The sequence below is a fragment of the Ornithorhynchus anatinus genome, chromosome 11 (genome assembly GCF_004115215.2).
Source record: "Ornithorhynchus anatinus isolate Pmale09 chromosome 11, mOrnAna1.pri.v4, whole genome shotgun sequence".
NCBI classification, from domain to species: domain Eukaryota; kingdom Metazoa; phylum Chordata; class Mammalia; order Monotremata; family Ornithorhynchidae; genus Ornithorhynchus; species Ornithorhynchus anatinus.
Window position 1 is genome coordinate 58561417 of NC_041738.1, and position 21065 is coordinate 58582481.

At 50.5% G+C, this 21065-nt stretch overlaps 1 protein-coding gene across 3 annotated transcripts in view; it reads left to right on the forward strand.

The window, feature by feature from the left end:
* The window catches only part of IGF2BP1 (insulin like growth factor 2 mRNA binding protein 1), a 48574-nt gene that overhangs the window by 1680 nt on the left and 25829 nt on the right, over positions 1 to 21065 (forward strand). The gene's annotated exons all lie outside the window — the stretch shown is intronic.

The window sequence follows — 21065 nt, forward strand, 5'->3', positions numbered from 1 at the left end:
AAAAAGAGACAATCCCGGCCCACAACGTGCTTTAAGCGCTTACTGTGTGCAGAGCACCGTACTAAGCGCTTGGGAAAGTACAGTACAGCAATAAAGAGTGACAATCCCTGCCCACAACGAGCTCGCAGTCTAGAGGGATGTTTTTAGGGTTGTCACTCCAAGCCCCTTCCTCCTCCTCTTCCTCCCACCCCGTTGTGCCCAGGGCCGGTTGAATTCTCCTATGGGGATGAGCAAAGAGAGTCCCGCAGGGCATCAGTTTTTTTTTGGGGGGGGGGCGTTGGGGTCTGGGGGGAGGGGAAGGAAAGGGACTGGGGGGGTGGGCGACTTCCCTGGCTGGAATAAGGGATCTGTCCTGGAAAACTTTCTCCCTCTTCCTCTCGACCCTCTCCATCCACCCTGGCTTCCAGAGAGGGGGAACTGGGGATCCTGGTTCAAACCAGAAGAGTCTGCGAAGAGCTGGGGGAGGGGGACTGAGTTGGGGTGGGGTGGGAGCGGAGGGCTCAGTCTCCCCTCTCTCTCGAGACCTGGACTTCCCTTTATCTTGGTGATGGAGGGAATGGCCCCCGGATCTGATAATTCTTCTCGTGGCCAGGAAGGACTTTTAGACTGTGAGCCCGTTGTTGGGTAGGGATTGTCTCTATCTGTGGGTGATTGTACTTTCCAAGCGCTTAGTACAGTGCTTTGCACACCGTAAGCGCTCAATAAATACGATTGAATGAATGCATGACTTAATCCAGTCCCCAGACTGGCTAGGTGGAGACTGGTTTGGGGGAGTAGAAGATTATTTTGCTCTTTCTGGGCCAGAGATCTAACCCTATTGACTCTGTTAATTGTGCTCTCCCAAGCGCTTAGTACGGGGCTCTGGACACCGTAAGCGCTCAATAAATACGATTGCTCGATTGGCTTTCGTTCAGATATTTAAGTAAAAGAATCCACCCTTTTTTGGGTGGTGAGAATTACCATGTTTACAGAGCGGTTTGGGGAGGCTGAAACATCGGGGATCGGAAAGAGTCAGGGGAAAAGACGGAGTAAAATGGAAAAGGAGGAGACGAAAATCTTTTTTTAAAATTATTACTATTTAACAATCTCTACCGGGCGGGGGGCGGGCGGCGGAGGAAAGTCCGTGGCTGTCTGGGGGGCGGAGCGGATTGAAGAGGACGGGGCTGGAAGTTTGAAATGTGCGCGGATAAATGGTTAAAGCAACCGGAATCCTGCAGTGTGGACGTGTTTTTCTTTTTTTGGTTGGTTATTTTATTTTCTTTTTTTGGTGGGGTGGGGGCGGGAGAGAAAAGGACACTATTTAACTTCCAAGAGGTTGATTCGAAACCCAAGAACTACAAGATGTGGAGACATAAATTCACCAATTGAGTTTTGTAATTTTCATGGGCAGCTCTCTTTCTAAAGCCGGCGCCTGACACCTTTGAAGCCATTTGGAGGCTGCCTTTGCCCCCACCAAAATGTGTGTTGAAATCTTTAAAGGGGTTGGGGGTGGGGGGGGGCGGCAGGGAAAAACCTCGTTGACTCCCCCCTCCCCAATTTTGACTGATCTGATTACCTCTATTGTGCCTTTTTTTTCTGAAATGGGCTTCTAGATCCTAGAGCCTTGGGTGTGTGTTAGAAGGGAGTCTCGGTCCTCCCAGAATAAACACTCTTTGGAAGTTGCTGGTTTGAAAAAAAAATGGTTTCAATACTTTCTATACTTTCTGCTCTCTGAGGGAGGCTGCGGTGGTTATGTTTCAGGCTGTGTTTGAAAGTATTTCTTCAGTTGGTTTGTTACTGGATTTTCCAGTCTCATGGATATATAGAACAGGAACTAGTTAATTAAGTATGACTAACGTGTTCTAGACAAAATGTACAACCATGTATATACTTTGTGTGCGTGTGTGTGTGTGTGTTTTCAAAAAGAAAAACTTTCATTTTGAGATTCAGGAAAATAAAGCCACATTCCTTCAAAATCAACTTAAATGTAAAAATATAAATACTGCTTCTAAGTGAACGCAGAACCCCACGTTTTTTTCCCCCCTCTTTTTGAGGAAACAAAACTCCAAAGATAAAAAGTTGTCTGTGCTGAACTGGTGCCTAGGATTGCTGGTGTCTTTTTGATTTCATCTAGGGCTCATGGTTAAACTTTTTGCTTTATTTGAAAACTAGAATTTACATCCTTTTAAATTCCAATACTGAACAGCGGTTAAAGGGAAACAATAATTGATTTGTTTCCTCTTTTGCCAATCTTAAAATGTGTATTACACATATATGTGTATATAGGTAAATATTCCATATATATGGAAGAATTAAGTTGCTTTCCCAGACATTTTTGCGATTTTTGTGTTTGTGTAAAGCCAGAGTTAAAAGTGTTGCTATAAAATTGGTGTTATGTTTAGCCCCTCACATGGTTCCTGCCCAAAACTGGAATGAAAGAAAAAAATAAAACCATAAGACTTTCTAACAGTTGAGAAAAGGTGTGTGGCTTTAAAAAAAACACAAAACAAAAAAACATTTAAAGACCATTTAAATGTAAAAGCCGTCTTAGGAAAGCTGTGCGTTTATTTTGGGAAATGGTATGTTTTTAGGAAATTAAACATTTGTTATCTTTGCCAAGGAGACTGTCTTTGCTGTAGGACTGTGAATTTAAGATGTTATACAGAGTTATCCTTAACGTCATGGTGCTATAAAAATACTGTACGAGGTACATCTAGGCTACTATTTTACAATAAAATGGATTTTGTTTTTTATAGCATGAACTGTTATGTGTTTGTGTACTTAACTAACTGGAAGTTATAAGACACTGAAATGTGTGTGTTCCCCAGGCAGATTAAAGCTTGATGGTTCTCAAGATTTATTTTAAAACAGCCTATCAAATTATTTTTTTTTAAAGCTACTAGCAACATGTTTGAAACTACCCTTTTAAACCAATCACGAAGCCATTCAGAGGAAAGAGGAGAAACCTTTGAGGGAAAATATTTTGCACAGTGAAAAAGTATTTCGAAATCATTCTCATTAATTTTAGTAGTTTAAAAGCCTATCTTGTGCCACCCTGATGCTCAGTGAAGTTCCGTTCAAGGAAGATTTTGCCAATAGGGTTTATTTTTTAAAAAAGATCGAGAATGATCCAAAAGAAATAATTAGCTCAACAAATGATTTCCAAACAAGCCCAAGAATGTTAACCTTGCGAAATGGTCTTTCTTTAATGAAAGGCTTGTGGCAGGGTCGGAGAGTGAATGAATGACGGAATGAATGAATGACTGAAGGAATGAAAAAAAAAAAGAGCCCAGAAAGTGAAAAGAACAGGAGGGGGGAAAAAAAAGGTGAAATTCCCAGGCAAACTTTGTTCCAGTTTTGCTGTTTGTAAACCGGAGTCCCAAAGCAGAGCGAGATTTAGCAACTTCAACATCTCCCGTGTAGGGGAAATACCCCATCGGATTGATGAGGGTGCAGATAACCTTAAAATAGCAACAGTTTAACAAGGTATTTTCGGGAAAGACTGCGTTAAAATCGGATTCAACTGGGGCTTGGGGGCTCTGAGCAAACGCGAACGAAGCGATGAAGCCACAGACCCTTCTAGAACGGTATTCTCTATTGATCTTTGTTTTTCAAGTCAGATAACTTTTCCTCCAACGGATTTCCCATTTTAAACCCGTTTCTCTAATTCCTCCATTTGTCTGTAGCAGAGACCCGGGTTTCTCTTACGCGTCGAGTAATGTTTTTCTTATTTCCCTGTTACTCGAGAGACCCATCCTGGGTTCCCCCGATGACTTTTCTGTCCCAATTCAACTTTTTGTCTTTTTCCAAAAGCCCCCCCCCCCCCCCCGAAAAAAAAAACCCAGCGATGGTTCCTCGCAAGGTTCCCCTGCCCTCGGTAGGCAGGGAACGCGTCTTCCGTCTCTGTTGCCCCGCACTTCCCCCAGCGCTGGGCACAGGGCTCCGCGCACAGTTAGAGTTCCGTCGATCGATGGATTGGGATCCGTCCTCAGCCCGCGTCGACTTCCCGAAGTCTAAAGACTTCGGGGTGTGCTTCCTTCCTGACAGATCGTCGGTGGTTGGGAGTCCGGAGGATGGAGAGAGGTCGTGACCACCTGGGCTAGGAGGAGCCGGTCCTTGCTGGCCATTTTTCGTTGCCCCCCTCGCCCCACCGGGCCTGGGAGGGACAAGACAGCGCCGGGGTGGGTTGATGCTTCAACGGAAAAGATGAAAAAACGAGGCACGGGCCGGGTAAACCGCCCCTCCCCGCCGACAGACTTCAAACCCGAGGCGGTTGGGCTGGGGGGTGGACGGTGGGCGTGGGCAACAGGGGGTGGGGGGTCCCTAGGCCCCGCCGGCGCCCGGGGGAGGGGACTCGAGGACCGGTTTGCCAGCAGGATTTTCCTGGAGAGGCTCGTGTGGGCTTGTCCTCCGTCCCCCTCCCCCTCCCCGACTTTGGGGGTGGGCGGGGGACCAGGGGGAAAAAAATGGATTTAAGGAGACAAAAAGCAAAATCCTAACTAAAAGCATGCCCATCCAGGCCCGTTGGGGATGCCAACCCCGTCCAGAGAGCCGGCCCGGTTTGAGAGGTTCGGGGGGTGGGGGCTGCAAATTCCAGACCCCCACCAAAAAAAAAAGGGGGGAAGGGGGGTGCTGGGACGAGATCGTGCGCCCCCGGGGAGGGAGAGTCTCTCCCACCCTTCCGGCCCGGTCCGGAGCGGGAAGACTGATTCTGTCTTCGAGAATTCTCTGCTCCGGAAGGGGGAGAAATTTCCGCGCTTTTTTCCTTCAAAAGTCGTGTGGCGACCGAGAGCTTCTTTGGCGATTGCAGCCCCTCCCCCACTTTCCCTTCCCTTCCCCCTCCCATCTCCGCCCCGACTCCCCTCCCCCTTCCCTCCCGGCCCCCTTCCCCCTCCGGCCCATCTCCCCTCCCCCTCGGCTTCAGCTCCTTTCCTATCTCCCCAGCTCCACCTTACTTACCCCCTGACTCCCCTTCCCCCCCTCCACCCCAGCTCCCTTCCCCCCTCCCCCCGGCTCCCTTCCTCCATCCACCCGGCTCCCATCCCCCATCCTCCAAGCTCCCTTCCCCCATCCTCCCAGCTCTCCTTCTCTCTCCACCCCAGCTCCCCTCCCCTTCGCTACAACTCCTATCCCATCCCAGCTCCCTTCCCACCCCAGTTTCCCTTCCCACCAGATCCCTTCCCACCCCAGCTCTCTCCTCCATCCCCATCACCCCATCCCTTTCCACCAGCTCCCTTCCCACCCCTGGCCCCCTTCACCCCATCTCCCTTCCCCTTTTCCCTACAATTCCTTTCCCACCCCAGCTCTCTCCTCCACCCCAGCTCCCCTGCCCTTTCCTTACAAGCTCCCTTCCCACCCCAGCGCTCCTTCACCCCAGCTCCCTTCCCCGTGGCTCCCTTCCCCCATCTTCCTTCTGCCCTGGCTCTCCTGCTCTCCCACCCCCAGCCCCCCTCCCCTACAGATCCCCACCCCCATCTTTAAATATTCCAACTGGCCTTGTGCGCCTGGCTTCCCCTCCTCTCCTCCCAGCCTGCGGGAGCGGAGTGAGAGGAGACAGACAAAAGACTCTCCTTTTCATTCATGCTCCTTCCGAGCTGCTTCTTTCCCGGGGGTCTTGAGGCTTCAAGGACAGCCCAGTCGCTTCTGACTTCAAAATGGGATGGCACAGGGGTGGCCCGGGGCCTGCTTCTGGACGGCCCGGAGGCTCCCAGAGAGGCCTCTCCCGCCCAGCGAGGACTTTCCCGCCAGCCGCTCCACGAGGAGCTTGGTTTGGCCCCGCTTCCCCCCACCCCGGGGACTCCTGCTGGACTCCGCACCTCCGGTCAGCCCCCAGCTGCCGGTGGCAAGAAGAAGCCAGAGTCAATCCCGGTTAGCAGGGTCAGTTAGGTGGCCTCTCTGGTCCTAAGCAATCGGATAGGCCCGGCCCCGTGACCTGAAAGCTGATGAAAACCCCCACAGAAATGGGCCAGGACTTTGAAAACTGGTAGGACGGAGGCCGGGACAGGGGCTTGAAGACCTTTCGAGGACTCTTCCCAGCCCTAGGATGCCATGTTTTTATCCACGGGTTCTTCGACAGACCCCAGAGTTCGGGGCCCCTCTCCTCCTTCCCCCAACACCTCACAGATTCCCCAAAGTACATTCACATTCCCTCAAAATCCCCAACGAAAATCCCAATCTCTGACCCCAGGAGACCAGGTGTGTGTTTGATTCTTTTTCAAACTGCCTCTGTTGCCATGAGTTGGAGTTGCATTGGTTGGATGTGAGGCTGCGGCTGAATCGATCGCGTGTGAGGTTGTAGCTGCCTCGATTGGGTATGAGGTTGTAACTGAGTAGATTGGGTGGCGAGACTGTAGCGATGCTAGCCGGGCACGAGGTTGTAGCAATGTTGGTTGTGTGTGAGGTTGGAGCTTTGTGGGTTGGTGTGAGATCGTAGCGGTGTGAAGCTGTAGCTGTCTTTGTGTGAGATTGTAGTTATCTTGTTGAGTAAGAGGTTGTAGTGGTGTGAAGGTTGGAGCTGTGATGGTTGGCTGTGAGGTTGTCACTGTGTTGGCTGGTATGAGGTTCTAGCTTTGTTGGATGGGTGTTAGGTTGTAGCCGTGTTGCTTTGTGTGAGGTTGTAACTATGTCGTTTGAGTGTGAGGTTGTAGCTGCTTCCGTCGGGTAGAAGTGGAAAGAGCCCGGGCTTGGGAGTCAGAGGATGTGGGTTCTAATCCCAGTTCCACCTCTTGTCTGCTGGGTGATCTTGGGCAAGTCACTTCACTTTTCTGTGTCCCAGTTCCCTCATCCATAAAACGGGGATTAAGACTGTGAGCCCCAGGCGGGACAACCTGATTACCTTGTCTCTACCCCAGTGCTTAGAACAGGGCTTGGCACATAGTAAGCGCTTAACAAAATGCCACAATTATTATTAAGGGCTTAGTACAGTGCTCTGCACAGAGTAAGCGCTCAATAAATACGATTGAATGAATAAGCTTGAGGCTGTGTAGGATGAGAATGAAGTTGGAACTGCGTTGGTTGGGTGGGAGGGTGTAACTGCCTCCATCGGATATGAGGTTGTCCTGAGAATCAGGTGAAACCTGGAAGAGAAAGATCCAGATGCCGTGCTGGGTCCAGATTCTCCTCCTACAGCCAAACCAGAGGTGGGAGCTTGGGGTACAGCCTCCAGGGGATACAGCGGGTCAGGAAAGATCTGGGAAAACGGGGATAGAGGGTAGAGGCGAGGCTAGGCAAAGAAGGGTCTGTAAACCAGTCAATCAGTGGTATCTATTGAGGGCTGACTGTGCAGAGCATTCTGCTAAGTGTTTGGAAGAGTACAATACAGTAGAATTGGTAGACACAAGGAGCTTTTGGCAAAATTATGGTGAGGGGGTTCTTCCTACTTCTTTTCACCATCTGTCCTGGTAAATTGTCTCCAAGCCTTTTAGCTGTGGCAATAATAGTATTTATTAAGCACGGACTGTGAACAGAGCACTGTTCTGCATGACAGGAGAGAATACACAAGGGGAGAATTAGACATGTCCCTGTTCCTCGGGGGGTCACAAACCTTGTGCCTGGAGGACTTAATTTTCAGAGATGATGATGATGATGATGATGTGATGATAATAATAATGATAATATAGAAGCAGCATGGCTTAGTGGAAAGAGCAGGGGCTTGGGAGTCGGAGATCGTGGGTTCTAATCCCGGCTCTGCCACTTATCAGCTGTGTGACTTTGGGCAAGTTAATTCACTGCTCTGTACCACAGTTACCTCAATGGGGATTAACACTGTGAGCCCCACTTGGGACAACCTAATTACCTTGTGTCTCCCCCAGCGCTTACAACAGTGCTTGGTGCATAGTAAGCGCTTGACAAATACCATTCTTCTTCTTCTTCTTCTTCTTCTTCTTCTTGTTTATGTGCTTACTGTGCACCAAACACTGTACGAAACACTTACAGTCTCTGCTACGGCGTAAACTCGTTTTGGGCAGGGAATATGACTGCCAACTCCATTGTATTTTACTCTACCAAGTGCTTAGTGCTCTGCACATAGTAAGTGCTCAATAAATACCACTGATGATGATGTTGATGATTAAGAGGTAGATAGAAGGTAATTAGGTTGGACACAGTCCTTAGCCCACGTGGGGCTCACAGTCTAAATCCCCATTTTACAGACTGAGGCGCAGAGAAGTTAAAGTGACTTGCCCGAGACAAGTACAAGTACACAAAGACACAGCCCCTGTCCCACAAGGGACTCACAGTCCAAGAAGGTGGGGGAACACGGATTAAATCCCCATTTTACAGATGAGAGAATTGAGGCCCAGAGCTGTTAAGGGACTTTCCCAAGGTCACGCAGCAGAAGCTTTGCAGAAGGGTCTGGGAAAGGCTGCAGGTGTTCTGCGGTGGAGGTTAGCTCTGGCAGCCCTGAGTCATTCTGCTCTCAGCAAGAAAGCTTTAGAGTCAAACCCTGGGGTGTTTTGTCCTGGGTATGAATCCAGAGGGGGGGGGTGGGGACCCTGGGAGTCATTTGACAACTCCCTCCCAGACCCCCTGACCTCCTCCCTTCTGGTGGCCGGTACAGCTTGGCTCCTGCCTAAGCGTCCTCTGGCTTGGTCGCAGCCGTTTGGGAGCATCTCGTGGACCCCTGTCATCTACCATGTCTTCTCCCTCCTGCTTTGTTCTCCTCTTAATAAGTTTTAAGTGCTTACCGTGTGCCAAATACTTTACTAAGCGCTGGAGTAAATACAAGATCATCGGGTCCCCCATGGAGTTCACAGTCCAGGAAGTAGAACAAGTATTGAGTCCCCATTTGCAGTTGAGGAAACTGAGGTCCAGTGAAGTGACTTGCCCCCCTTTGCAGCCTGCCCTGGGGTGGAAGGAGGTAGGGCAGTCCTGCCTTAGTCACCATAGCCTCTTGCACCTAGCTGTCATTCTAGACTGAGAAGGAAACTAATAATAATGATCATAATAACAATTATAATAATAATTGTGGTATTTGTAAAGCCTTACTTTGTGCCGGGCACTGTGCTAAAGTTCTGCGGCAAGGATAAGTTAAACAGATCTGACACAGTCCCTCTCCCACAAAGAAGTCTGTCTAAATATTGAATTCCTGTCCTACAGATGAGGAAATGGAGGCATAGAGAAGTTAAGTGACTAGCCGAAGGTCATTCAGTCAGTCAGTCAATCGTATTATTGAGTGATTACGGTGTGCAGAGCACTGTACTAAGTGCTTGGGAGAGTAGTAAATACAACAATAAATAGACACATTCACACAGCAATCAAGGAGTGGAGCTGGGATTAGAAGCCAGGTCACAGGTATGTGTCTGTCTCCATTTGTGTACTTTGTAGGGGTAGGTGTGGGTGTGTTTTGAATGGATCTGTGTGTTTGTGAACAGTGGTTTGTGGTTTGTATAGCAGACCGATATGTGAATCTATAGGAGAGGAGCTGTGTGTGAGTGTATCTTTGTGGAAAGTGCGCGTGGTTTCCAGGGTGTGTGGTGAAGAGTGGACTTGCGTGCTTGTACGGAGGGGTGGAGGTGATGTGTTTGCAGGGTGGAGAAATGGAACTGGGAGTATGTTGGCAGGGTAGAAAGAGTGTGTGTGTGTGAGTACTCGGACAGCAGCGTGGACACCTCCAAAGCCAGCCCACAGGCAGGGCTGCACACTCGCTCGGATTGTTGCAGTCCTGGGACAACCCCCTCCTCCACCAAAGGGAGGGGGTGTGGAATTCCTGGGAAACTCCCCCCTCTCCCTCCGCTCCTTCGGGAAACGGGCCAGTGATTTGTTCCATCGTCGCCTGGCTGGCCGTGGTTGAAATTTCACACTCGGGGCTACCGGGGTGTGGGGGAGAGATGGGCAGGGACAGGATGGTGGGGAAGGGTGGGGAGCAGGGTCTATGAAGCCTCTACTTTCCCCTTCCAAATATGGAGGCTAAGCATCGAGCCCATAAGCACTTCTGATGGAAAGATGGATGGATGGAGGGAGAAACTTTCAGTCAGTCTGTCAATTGTATTTTTTGAGTGCTTACTGTATGCAGAGCACTGTACTTCAGGCTTGGGAGAGTGCAATATAACAGACACATTCCCCGGCCACAGTGAGCTTAGAGCCTAGAAGGAAGCTTAATAATAATAATAATTGTGGTATTTGTTCATTCATTCAATATTATTTATTGAGTGCTTACTATGTGCAGAGCACTGTACTAAGTGCTTGGAATGTACAAATTGGTAACAGATAGAGACAGTCCCTGCCTTTTGATGGGCTTACAGTCTAATGGGGGGAGACAGACAGACAAGAACAATAGCAATAAATAGGATCAAGGGGATGAACATCTCATTAAAATAATAGCAAATAAATAGAATCAAGGTGATGTACATCTCATTAACAAAATAAATAGCGCTTACTATGTGCCGGGCACTGTACTAAGCGCTGGGGTGGATGCAAATTAGGTCGGATGCAGTCCCTGTCCCACATGGGGCTCGCAGTCTCGATCCCCATTTGACAGGCGAGGGAATAGAGGCACAGAGAATTGAAGCGACTTGCCCAGGTCACACAGCAGACAAGTGACAGAGTTCAAGATTAGAACCCAGGACCTTCTGACACCCAGGCCAGGGATGAGCTAGCGTATGTGGCCCCCAGGGGCAGCTCAGGACTCTGGGTGGTCCCCAGACCCTGCCTCTCTAACCGCTCCAGTCCTCGGACAGCCAGGGGATCCCCGACTCCTGTCTAGCAAAAGTCTCCCAGACAAGTACCCCTCTCTTCCCCCCCCCCACCCGCCTCAGTGGCCCTGAGCCAGCGGGGTCAGGCCCCGAGGCCCCCGTGTCCCCGCGTTCAGCGGACCCGGAGATGAACGGAAGTGACCCAGGACCTTCCCCCCTTCCCACCCGGGAGAGACCAGAGTCCAGGTGGATGTGGTTTTCAGCCATTTGACAGGCGTATGACTTTAATCAGCTCCCATAAAGGGTTTTACATTTGGGTTAAGGGGAGTTGTCTAAGAGGGGTTGCCGGGGGCCTCCCAGGCAAACCCCGATCCCAGGTGTCTTCTAGGCGGGTCCGGCCTTGTGTGATGTGACCTTCCGGGGCCCGCGCCTCTCCGGGAGCGGGACGGTTTAAAACCGTCACGATTTTGAATGGGTTTTCCAGTGCGTAAAATGCTCTGCTGGTCTCCCAGAGCTCAAACCAGCTTCGTTTTCTTAAACGCATTTTTACAGTCTCCAGTCTGTAACGGAGAGAGGTTGCTGGGCTAGCTTGGTGGGGGGTGGGCTGGGGGTGGGCTGGACTGAGCTGGGGCAGGAAGTCAAACCATAAAAATAATAATAGTTAACTGGGGTATTCGTTAAGCGCTTACTACTGTACTCTCCCAAGCGCTTAGTACATTGCTCTGCGCACAGTAATTGCTCAATATGATTGAATGAATGATTACTTCCCAAGACTGTTCTAAGCGCTGGGGTACATACAAAGTAATCAGGTTGGACACAGTCCTTAGCCCACGTGGGGCTCACAGTCTAAATCCCCATTTTACAGACTGAGGCGCAGAGAAGTTAAAGTGACTTGCCCGAGATCACACAGATGGAATTAGAACCCACATCCTCTGACTCCCAGGCCCGTGCTCTTTCCACCAGGCCATCCTAGGGGATGTCTTGGCCCCCAACTCTTCACTCCCGCCAAATAGGGACCTGAGGGAGAATGGCTGGATCTTTATATTACTTGATTCTGGAGGATCTTGTGCCTGGAGAAGTAGGAAATGCAAGCGAGGAAAGCAACCTGCCTTAAACCCTCTGCCTTGCTCTTCTTGCATGCAGCACTGTGGAAAGTCAACAGGAGAGGTGGCTGGAGGCACCCGGCTGCTGAAGCAGGGGGTCTGGGCGACCACAGTAACCTCAGTGGTGGTATTTGTTCAGCTCTTACTATGGGCAAGCATTGTGCTGATCGCTGGGGTAGATGCAAGACATTCAGCTGAGGTTGGTGACTTGAAGGACGCATCTGGGCTGGGAAATACCTTATCTCCCTTCTACTTCATTCATTCATTCAATTGTATTTATTGAGTGCTTACTATGTGCAGAGCACTGTACTAAGTGCTTGGAAAGTACAATTAGGCAAGGGATAGAAAAATCCCTGCCCAACAATGGGCTCACAGTCTAGAATGGGGGAAACAGACATCAAAATAAGTAAACAGGCATCAATACTTAGACTGTGAGCCCTGTATGGGACAGGGGTTTTAATAATGGTGGTATTTGTTAAGCGCTTACTATGTGCAAAGCACTGTTCTAAGTGCTGGAGTAGATACAGGGTAATCAAGTTGTCCCACGTGAGGCTCACAGTCTTAATCCCCATTTTACAGATGAGGTAACCGAGGCACCGAGAAGTTAAGTGACTTGCCCAAAGTCACACAGCTGGCAAGCGGCAGAGCCGGGATTAGAACCCATGACCTCTGACTCCCAAGTCCAGGCTCTTTCTACTGAGCCACGCTGCTTCTCTATCCAACCTGATCAACTTTGTACCTTTCCCAGCCCTCAGAACAGTGCTTGGGACATAGTAAGCGCCTAACAACATCCTGGCTCCACCGCTTGTCTGTTGTGTGACCTTGGGCAAGTCGCTTAACTCCTCTGTGCCTTAGTTCGCTCATCTGTAAAATAGGGGGTGAGATGTGAGCCCTCTGTGTACAGGGACTGCATTCAGCCTGATTAGCCTGAATCTACCCCAGCGCCTAGTACAGTGCCTGGCACATAGTAAACACTTAACAAATACCATTAAACACGAACACACACACACACAAAAGAAAAGTAAAAGAATTTAACTGATAGAGCACGAGCCTGGGAGTCAGGAGATCATGGGTTCTAATGCCAGCTCTGCTAATTGTCTGCTGTGTTCCTTTGGGCAAGTCACTTCACTTCTCTGTGCCTCAGTTCCCTCATCTGTAAAATGGGGATTAAGACTGTGACCCCTTGGTAGGACAGGGACTGTGTCCAACCCAACTATCTTGTATCTACTCCAGCACATAGAACAGTGCCTGGCACCTATTAAGCAATTAACAAATACCTTTATTATTTTTATTATTATTATTGTTAAAATGGAGATTAAGACTGTCAGCCCATGTGGGACATGGACTGTGTCCAATCTGATTGGCTTGTATCTAACCCAGCGCTTAGTACAGTGCCTGACACATAGTAAGTGATTAACAAATGCCATTCAAAAAACCAAAAACAAACAAAAAACCACAATCACAATAATATTAATAATGACCATAGAAATTTGATGTACTGTTTTCCTCATCCCACAGTTCCTACTCCAAGTTGACTTCTGCCCCAGTTCCGCCAGCCTGGTCAGCCTGTCTTTGATCTCCAGATTAACTAAGTGAAAAGAGCATGGGTTGGGAGTCTGGAGTCCTGGGTTCTAGTCCCACCTCCACCAGTGCCCTGCTATGTCCCCTTGAGCAAGCCATTTAATTTCTCTTTACCTCGTTTCCTCATTTGTAAAAGGGAGATGAAATAACCGTTCTTCTTTCCCTTAGACTGTGAGTCCAGGTGGGATGGGATCTGTGTCCACTCTGCTTATACTGTATCAACCCATCCATTTAATATAATACGTAGTACATAGTAAGTGCATTATTATTATTATTATCTGCCTCCATTTTGGGCTAGCCTACAGGGCCCCATGAAGAGAGTTGCAGGAGCTCAGAGGAGGCAGGGCCTGTCTTAGGTCAACCAGCCCTGTCCTCTGTCCTGTGGATTCAGTTTCCCCATCCGGAGGAGCAAGTCTTCCTGCAGGCCCCATCCCTAAATAATCCTGGGGATTTTTGGGTGGGTGGGAGTGGGTGAAGGGGGCAAAAGGGGTGATGTGGGTAGGAGAAAAGCAGCTTTCTTGATTCCAGAGGGTCTGGAGACCACGCCAGCTGCATCGGCCGGGCCGAGACCCTGCCCGCTACGAGCCGCCAGCCCCTCGCCCGGGCTCTCTCCACTCGGGCCAGCCGAGCCGCCTGCTCCTCCTGCCATTTTCTCCCTGGCAGCTCGCTCCAGGCTGTGACGTTTCCCGCCACTCAGCTGCCCCACCCCCACCCCGTGGCCCCAATTTCCCACTTAAATGTTCACAGGCGCCCGGCCCCAGCCCCCTCTCCTCGTCCCCCCCCCACCAGCCCCAGACCACCTCTGTCAAGATGCTGGCTGTGGGGGAGGGGCTGGATTCCAGGAAGGACCCCAAGTTGGGGGAGGGGATTATGGTGGGTCAGATTTCTGACCAGGGGCGGCCAGACAAAGAGCAAAGTCCCCCGCCCTTTGTGGCTCTGAGAGCAGGGCCTGGGCCAACGATTAACCCACCTGGACCCACCTGGACCCAAGAGCCACCTTCCGGAGTCTAAGGAAGGAGGGTGGGAGGGTCTCCCCTGCCCCCCTACTCCTGCCCTGCTGAGCGGGCGAGGGGGGGGCTCCTCCAGGGGCAAAGGGGAGAATCATCACTGTGGAATTTGTTAATTCTATGTGCGAAGGAGCGGGGAAGATACGAGTTAATCGGCTCAGACACAGTTCCTGCCCCACAAGGGGCTCTGAGTCAAAGTAATAATAATAATAATGATAATAGTAATTGTAGTGTTTGTTAAGCGCTTACTTGTGCCAGGCACTGTACTAAGCCCTGGGGTGGATACAAGCAAATCGGGTTGGACACAGTACCTGTCCCACGTGGGGCTCGCAATCTCAATCTCTATTTTACAAATGAGGGAAGTGACTTGCCCAAGGTCACACAGCTGATAAGTGGGGGAGTCGGGATTAGAATCCATGGTCTCCTGATGCCCAAGCCTGTGCTCTAGCCGCTACGCCATGCTGCTTTTCTAAGTAGGAGGGACAATGGGGATTCAATCCCCATTTTATAAATGAGGACCGGAAGCCCCCCAAAATTCAGTGACTTGCCCAGGTTCACCCAAGCAGTCAATCAATTAATCAATCATATTTATTGAGTGCTTACTGATCCCAGCTCTCCCACTTGTCTGCTTTGTGACCTTGGGCAAGTCATTTCACTTCTCTGTGCCTCAATTACCTCATCTGTAAAATGGGGATTGAGACTCTGAGCCCTACACAGACAGGGACTGTGTCCAACCCGATTTGCTTGTGTCCAACCCAATGCTTAGTACAGTGCCTGGCACATAGTAAGCGCTTAACAAATATTACAATAATAATTGGTATTATTACGTGCAGAGCACTGTATTAAGTACTTCAGAGAGTATAATGCAACAGATTTAGCGGGCATGTTGCCTGCTCTTAACGAGCTTACGGTCTAGAGGGGGAGACAGACATTAATATGAACAAATACATAATTTATAATTTGCATTTTACATAAGGAGGAAAGTGCTCTTTCCATTAGGCCAAACTGTTTCCAAGTGGACTACTCCATTCCTCCTGCACTCACTCCATGCCCTCCCCTTCCATTTCGTTCCCTTCCGTTCCTTCCAACCCATTTGTTGCCGAATTGTACTTTCCAAGTGCTTAGTACAGTGCTCTGCACACAGTAAGTGCTTGATAAATATGATTGAAAAAATGAATTCTACCTTGTCCCCTGTCACCTCCTCTCACCCTTGGGGTCCCCCTGACTGCCTGACCCTGTGCTCCCTATTCCACGCCCCTTTGGACACCCCAAACTTCCCGGGACCACCATCTCCCTCCTGGGAGATGCAGCACCACCAGACCCTCTTAGTAGGTTCCAAAGACTTGAGAGGCCTTGAGCAGTCAACCAATCCTTGTCCCCCCACACAGAGAAGTTAAACGATTTGCCCCCAAGGTCACCCAACAGGCAAGGGGTTAGGGAAGCAGCATGGCCTAGTGGCAAGAACATGGGCTTGGGAGACAGAGGTCGTGGGTTCTAATCCTGACTCAGCCCCATGTCTGCTTTGTGACCTTCTAATAATTCATACATTCAATTATATTTATTGAGGGCTTACTGTGTGCAGAGCACTGTACTAAGCGCTTGGGATGGACAGTTCGGCAAAAAAATAGAGACAATCCCTACCCAACATCGGGCTCACAGTCTTATTATGGTATTTCTTAAATGTTTGCTATGAGCTAAGCACTGTTCTAAGCACTGGGGTAGATACAAGGCCATCAGGCCTTCTCATGTGGGGCTCCCAGTCTTAATCCCCATTTTACAGGTGAGGTAACTGAGATACAGAGAAGTTAAGTGGCATGCCCAAGGTCACACAGCAGTTGAGTGGCAGAGCTGGGGTTAGAACCTATGTTCTCCGACTCCCAAGCCCATGCTCTTGCCACTAAGCCACATCACTCCACTTTCCTGGCCTCAGTTACCTCATCTGTAAAATGGGGATTGAAACTGTGAGCCCCCTGGGGGACAGGTACTGTGTCCAACCTGATTACCTTGTATCTAACCTAGTGCTTGAACAGTGCTTGGCACATAGTAAGTGCTTAATAAGCACCAATATTATTATTATTATTATTAAGGGGTGGAGTCAGGATTGGAACCCAGGTCCACCCATTCTTAGTCCTGAGCCCTTTCCACAAGACCGCCCTGCTTTAATACCTCCTTATGCCTACTCTCAGTCCCCAAGAATAATAATATTGGTATTTGTTAAGCACTTACTATGTGCTGAGCACTGTTCTAAGCACTGGGGTAGATACAAGGTAATCACTTTGTTCCACGTGAGGCTCACAGTCTTAAGCCCCATTTTACAGCTGAGGTAATTTTACAGGTGAGGTAACTGAGGCACCAAGAAGTTAAGTGACTTGCCCAAAGTCATACAGCTGATAGGTGGCAGAGCTGGGATTAGAACCCATGACCTCTGACTTCTAAATCCATGCTCTTTCCGCTGAGCCACGCTGCTTCTCTATAATAATTGTAGTACTGGTTAAGCCTTACTACGTGCCAGACACTGTACAAAGGGCTGGAGTAGACACAAGCTAATCGGATTGGACAGGGTGGAATATATCGCTGGCTTCCCACCACCACGGCCCGGGACGTTGTCTGAAGTGCTGCTGAGGTTAAGTAGGTGCAGGGCTGGGGTGGATTTTGTTGTTTGCCGTTTTCTGCCCCTTGCGCTATGCCCAGCCTCAGCTGCCTTGCCCCCGAGGGCAGCGGCTCAACCAGTGGTCTGGGCTGGGTCTGGAGGGCAATGCTCAACTGTGCCCTCGGGGCCATCCGCCGGGCAGAGGCCCCCACCCCCGGGGGCATTCCCGCCCGGGCCCACTGCCGGGCTGGCTGCCCGCCCGGAAAGGCCATGCCCAGTGACTGGGGAATACCCTCCTACCGCCGGCCACTTCTCTGGGAATTCCCTGAGCAGAGAACTGGCCTCTGTCCCCCGAAGGCATGGCGTGGGGCATGGTCCAGGGCATAGCCGAGAGCACTGTCTCTGGCACTGCGGAGAGCAAATCTGGAGCACTGTCTCTTGTACTGCTGCGAGTATCACTGAAGGTACCGCACTCTGCAGCTCTGGTCTGCCTCCCCTCTGTGTCTTTTGCCACCCCTGTCTCCTTTCTGCACCCTGCACCCCCAGCCTGTCCCCCCTCTTCGAGAGGTCACTAGGAGTGAGGGAGAGGGGGATTTCCTGAAACGGGGCCCTGGGGGGGGTCAGCCGCTCTCCTGGCCGCCGGACTGGTCAGCGGGAATGCCAAGGACTGGGGCTGAGGGAGGAGAGCGAGAGCTCACGAGCTCCGAGAAGTCATCCCGGGCATGGGGGAGTGCGCATGGATCCGTGTGAACGCGAGCGTGCCTGCCCGTGTGTTTATGGGAACACGTGTGTGTCTGTTTATGTGAGCACGTGTGCGTCTGTGTTTGTGTGAACAGGTCACGCTTCTTCCAGCAGTGCCCGTCGAGCTCCCCTTCCGGTTCGGAGATGAGCCTCTTTCCTTCCCTGCCTTATTTTTCCCCTTGTTCCTCTTTCCCGTCTCCCCTCTGCACCCCCGGCCAGTCTCCTCTCTGCACTCTCCACCCCTGGCAGCCCGTGCTCCCCATCCCCCGGCCCGCAGCCGCCCAGCCCTACGTCCTGCTCGCCAGCCCCAACCCGTGCTCCCCAGTCTGCCAGGCGGCTGCTGCTGTGAAGGTCTGGGTTGGCACCTGGCCAGCCCCTCCGTTGCCATCTGCAGAACCCGAGCTGGGTTTATCCCACTCTGCCCAGCCCCACCCTAACCCTTCCCACCCCACCCAGCCCCTCTCCTTCCTGCACGACCCCTCATCCCACCCCATCCCACCCAGCCTGCCCCTCAGAGAGGCCATCTTCAAAGCCTCCTTCAAAGTGAAGGAGGAGAGCATGGCTTAGTGGCTTGAGCACGGGCCTGGGAGTCAGAAGACCATGGGTTCTAATGCCATCTCTGCCACTTGTCTGCTGTGTGACCTTGGGCAAGTCACTTAACTTCTCTGGGCCTCAGTTCCCTCATATGTAGAATGGGGATGAAGACTCTGAGCCTTATATAGGACAGGGACTGTGTCCAACCCTATTATCTTGTATCTACCTCAGCGCTTAGTACAGTGCCTGGCACATAGTAAGTGCTTAACAAGTACCATTAATATTATTATTGTTGTTATGGAGAAGATGGGGAGGATCCCAGAGGAAGAACCAGGAGGATTTGATCTCAGGCAGAAGACAGCATGCAGCTGGCAAATGGTAGTGCTTGTGTGTGGCCGGGAAAGAGAAGGCCGAGGTGGCCATTTACTATCCCACCTGCAACAAGTGTGTTGGGGCCAGAGCCGCCGCTCCCCATTTTCACTTTGAATTGCAGCAGGAGGGATTTAAGCCAGACTGTGCAACTCTGTATGTAGCACGACCTATTGGGTGGAACACAGGCCTGGGAATCAGAAGGACCTGTGTTCTAATTCCTGCTCTGCCACCTGTCTGCTGTGTGACCTTGGACACGCACTTCTCTGTGCCTCGGTTACCTCATCTGTAAAATGGGGATTGAGATGGAGAGCCCCATGGGGGACAGTGACTGTGTCCAACCTGATTATCTTATATCTACCCCAGCAGTGTCTGGCACATAATAGGCACTGAACAAATACCACTAAAAAAACCCCAAACAAATAAAAAACTCTTCCAGTCCTGGGTATGGAAGGACCAGGCAGGGGTCGTCTAAAAGAAGCAAACAGGCTTACTGAAATCAGGCAGCGGAGTTCACTGAAACCAGGCAGAAGGTGAAAAAGAAACAGCTGGATTTACTGAAATCAGGCAGTGGAGTTCAAGGAAATCAGGCAGAAAGCATAAAAGAAACAGGTGGGTTTATTGAAATCAGGCAGGGGAGTTAATGGAAATCAGGCAGAAGGGCTAGGAGAAACAGGTGGCCTTATTGAAATCAGGCAGCAGGGTTGGTGGAAATCAGGCAGAAGGCCTAAAAGAAACATGTGGGCTTATTGAAACCAGGTTTTGGGGTTAATGGAATTCAGGCTGAAGGCCTAAGAGAAATCAGGTTGGGCTATCGGAACTGAGTCTGAGAAACTGAATGTTTTTTTACCTTGGCCTTGCAAACTGGGGTCTCTGGGGCAGGGGGGAATAGGTGATAGCGGCCAGTGGTTGTTGGTGGTCGCTGATACCGAGGAAATGGGTGGCAGGAAGGCAGGGAGGAAGGGCATTTGATATTCACCCCACAGCATTTATGTACATATCTGTAAATTATATACCAAAAATTATTTATTTTTATTAATGTCGGTCTCCCCCTCTAGACTGTAAGCTCGATGTGGGCAGGGAACGTGTCTACCGACTCTGTTGTATTGTACTCTCCTAAGAGCTTGGTACAGTGTTGTGCACCCAGTAAGCGTTCAGTAAATTCCACTGATGATGAAGGGGCGTGTGACGGCGAGTCCCCCAGCCCACCCGACTCTCCCCCTGCAGGCAGCCCTGGACTCGGGCTACCCTTCCCAGGGGTGGGGCGGATGGACCGACAGACAGGCCAGCAGGTAGGGAAAGGGGGCCGAGTGGAGCGGATCCTTTATCGGTTAAATCCCTCTGACCCCTCCCGGGGCTGGTACATTCCACACATTCCCGCCCGGAATTTCCCTGCCATTCCTTTCCGTGGGGATCTGGATTAACATCCCAGTCACGGATCCAGTTTCAACGGCCCCCCCACCCGGCTCCCACCTCCGCCAAAGAAAGGCCCCTGAGGTAGAGGGTGCCGCCACTGATGTGAGCCAGATTCCTGACCTTTGACCTGCGACCCCAAAATGGGAGGTGTTGGGACTTCCACCCGCCCCTCGAAATCCCATTTCCGGCCCTCTGGGCCCCGGCCTGCCGATGACTTCTGTCTGGGCTGGAGATCCTGGAACCTTGAGAGTCCAATTAGTCCAGCCCCCTGCTCTCCAGGCCGGTCAGTCGTATTTATTGAGTGCCTACTGTGCAGAGAAGCAGCGTGGCTCAGGGGAAAGAGCCCGGGCTTGGGAGTCAGAGGTCATGGGCTCGAATCCCGGCTCTGCCACTTGGCAGTTGTGTGACTGTGGGCAAGTCACTTCACTTCTCTGGGCCTCTGTTACCTCATCTTTAAAATGGGGATTAAGACTGTGAGCCCCCCATGGGACAACCTGATGACCCTCCATCTACCCCAGCGCTTAGAACAGTGCTCTGCGTTTAATAAATGCCAACATTATTATTATTATTACAGACCACTGTACTAAGTACTTGGGAGAGTACAATAGAACAATATAACAGACATATTCCCTGCCCACAACAAGCTTACTGTCTAGAGGAAGAGGCAGGTGTTAATATGCCTTCCCTCCTCATATTTATTCATTCATTCAGTCTTATTTATTGAGTGCTTACTATGTGTTCTAAGTGCTTGTGAAGTACAATTTAGCAATGAATAACTGTCTGTCAATATCTCCCCACCTTCAAAGCCTTATTAAAGACACATCTCCAAGACTAAGGCTCCTTTCCTCTTCTCCAACTCCCTTCTGCATCACCCTGACTTACTCCCTTCATTCATCTTCCCTCCCAGCCCCCAAACGCTTAGGTACATATCTTTATTTATTTATTTGCTTACTTATATTAATGCCTGGCTCCCCCCCATACTGTGAGCTCACGGTGGACAGAGAATGTGTCTGTTTATTGTCATATCGTACTCTCCCAAGCGGTTGGTAAGGTGCTTTGCACAGAGTGAGCACTCAATAAATAGCACCGAAAGAATGAACGAATGGATGAATGA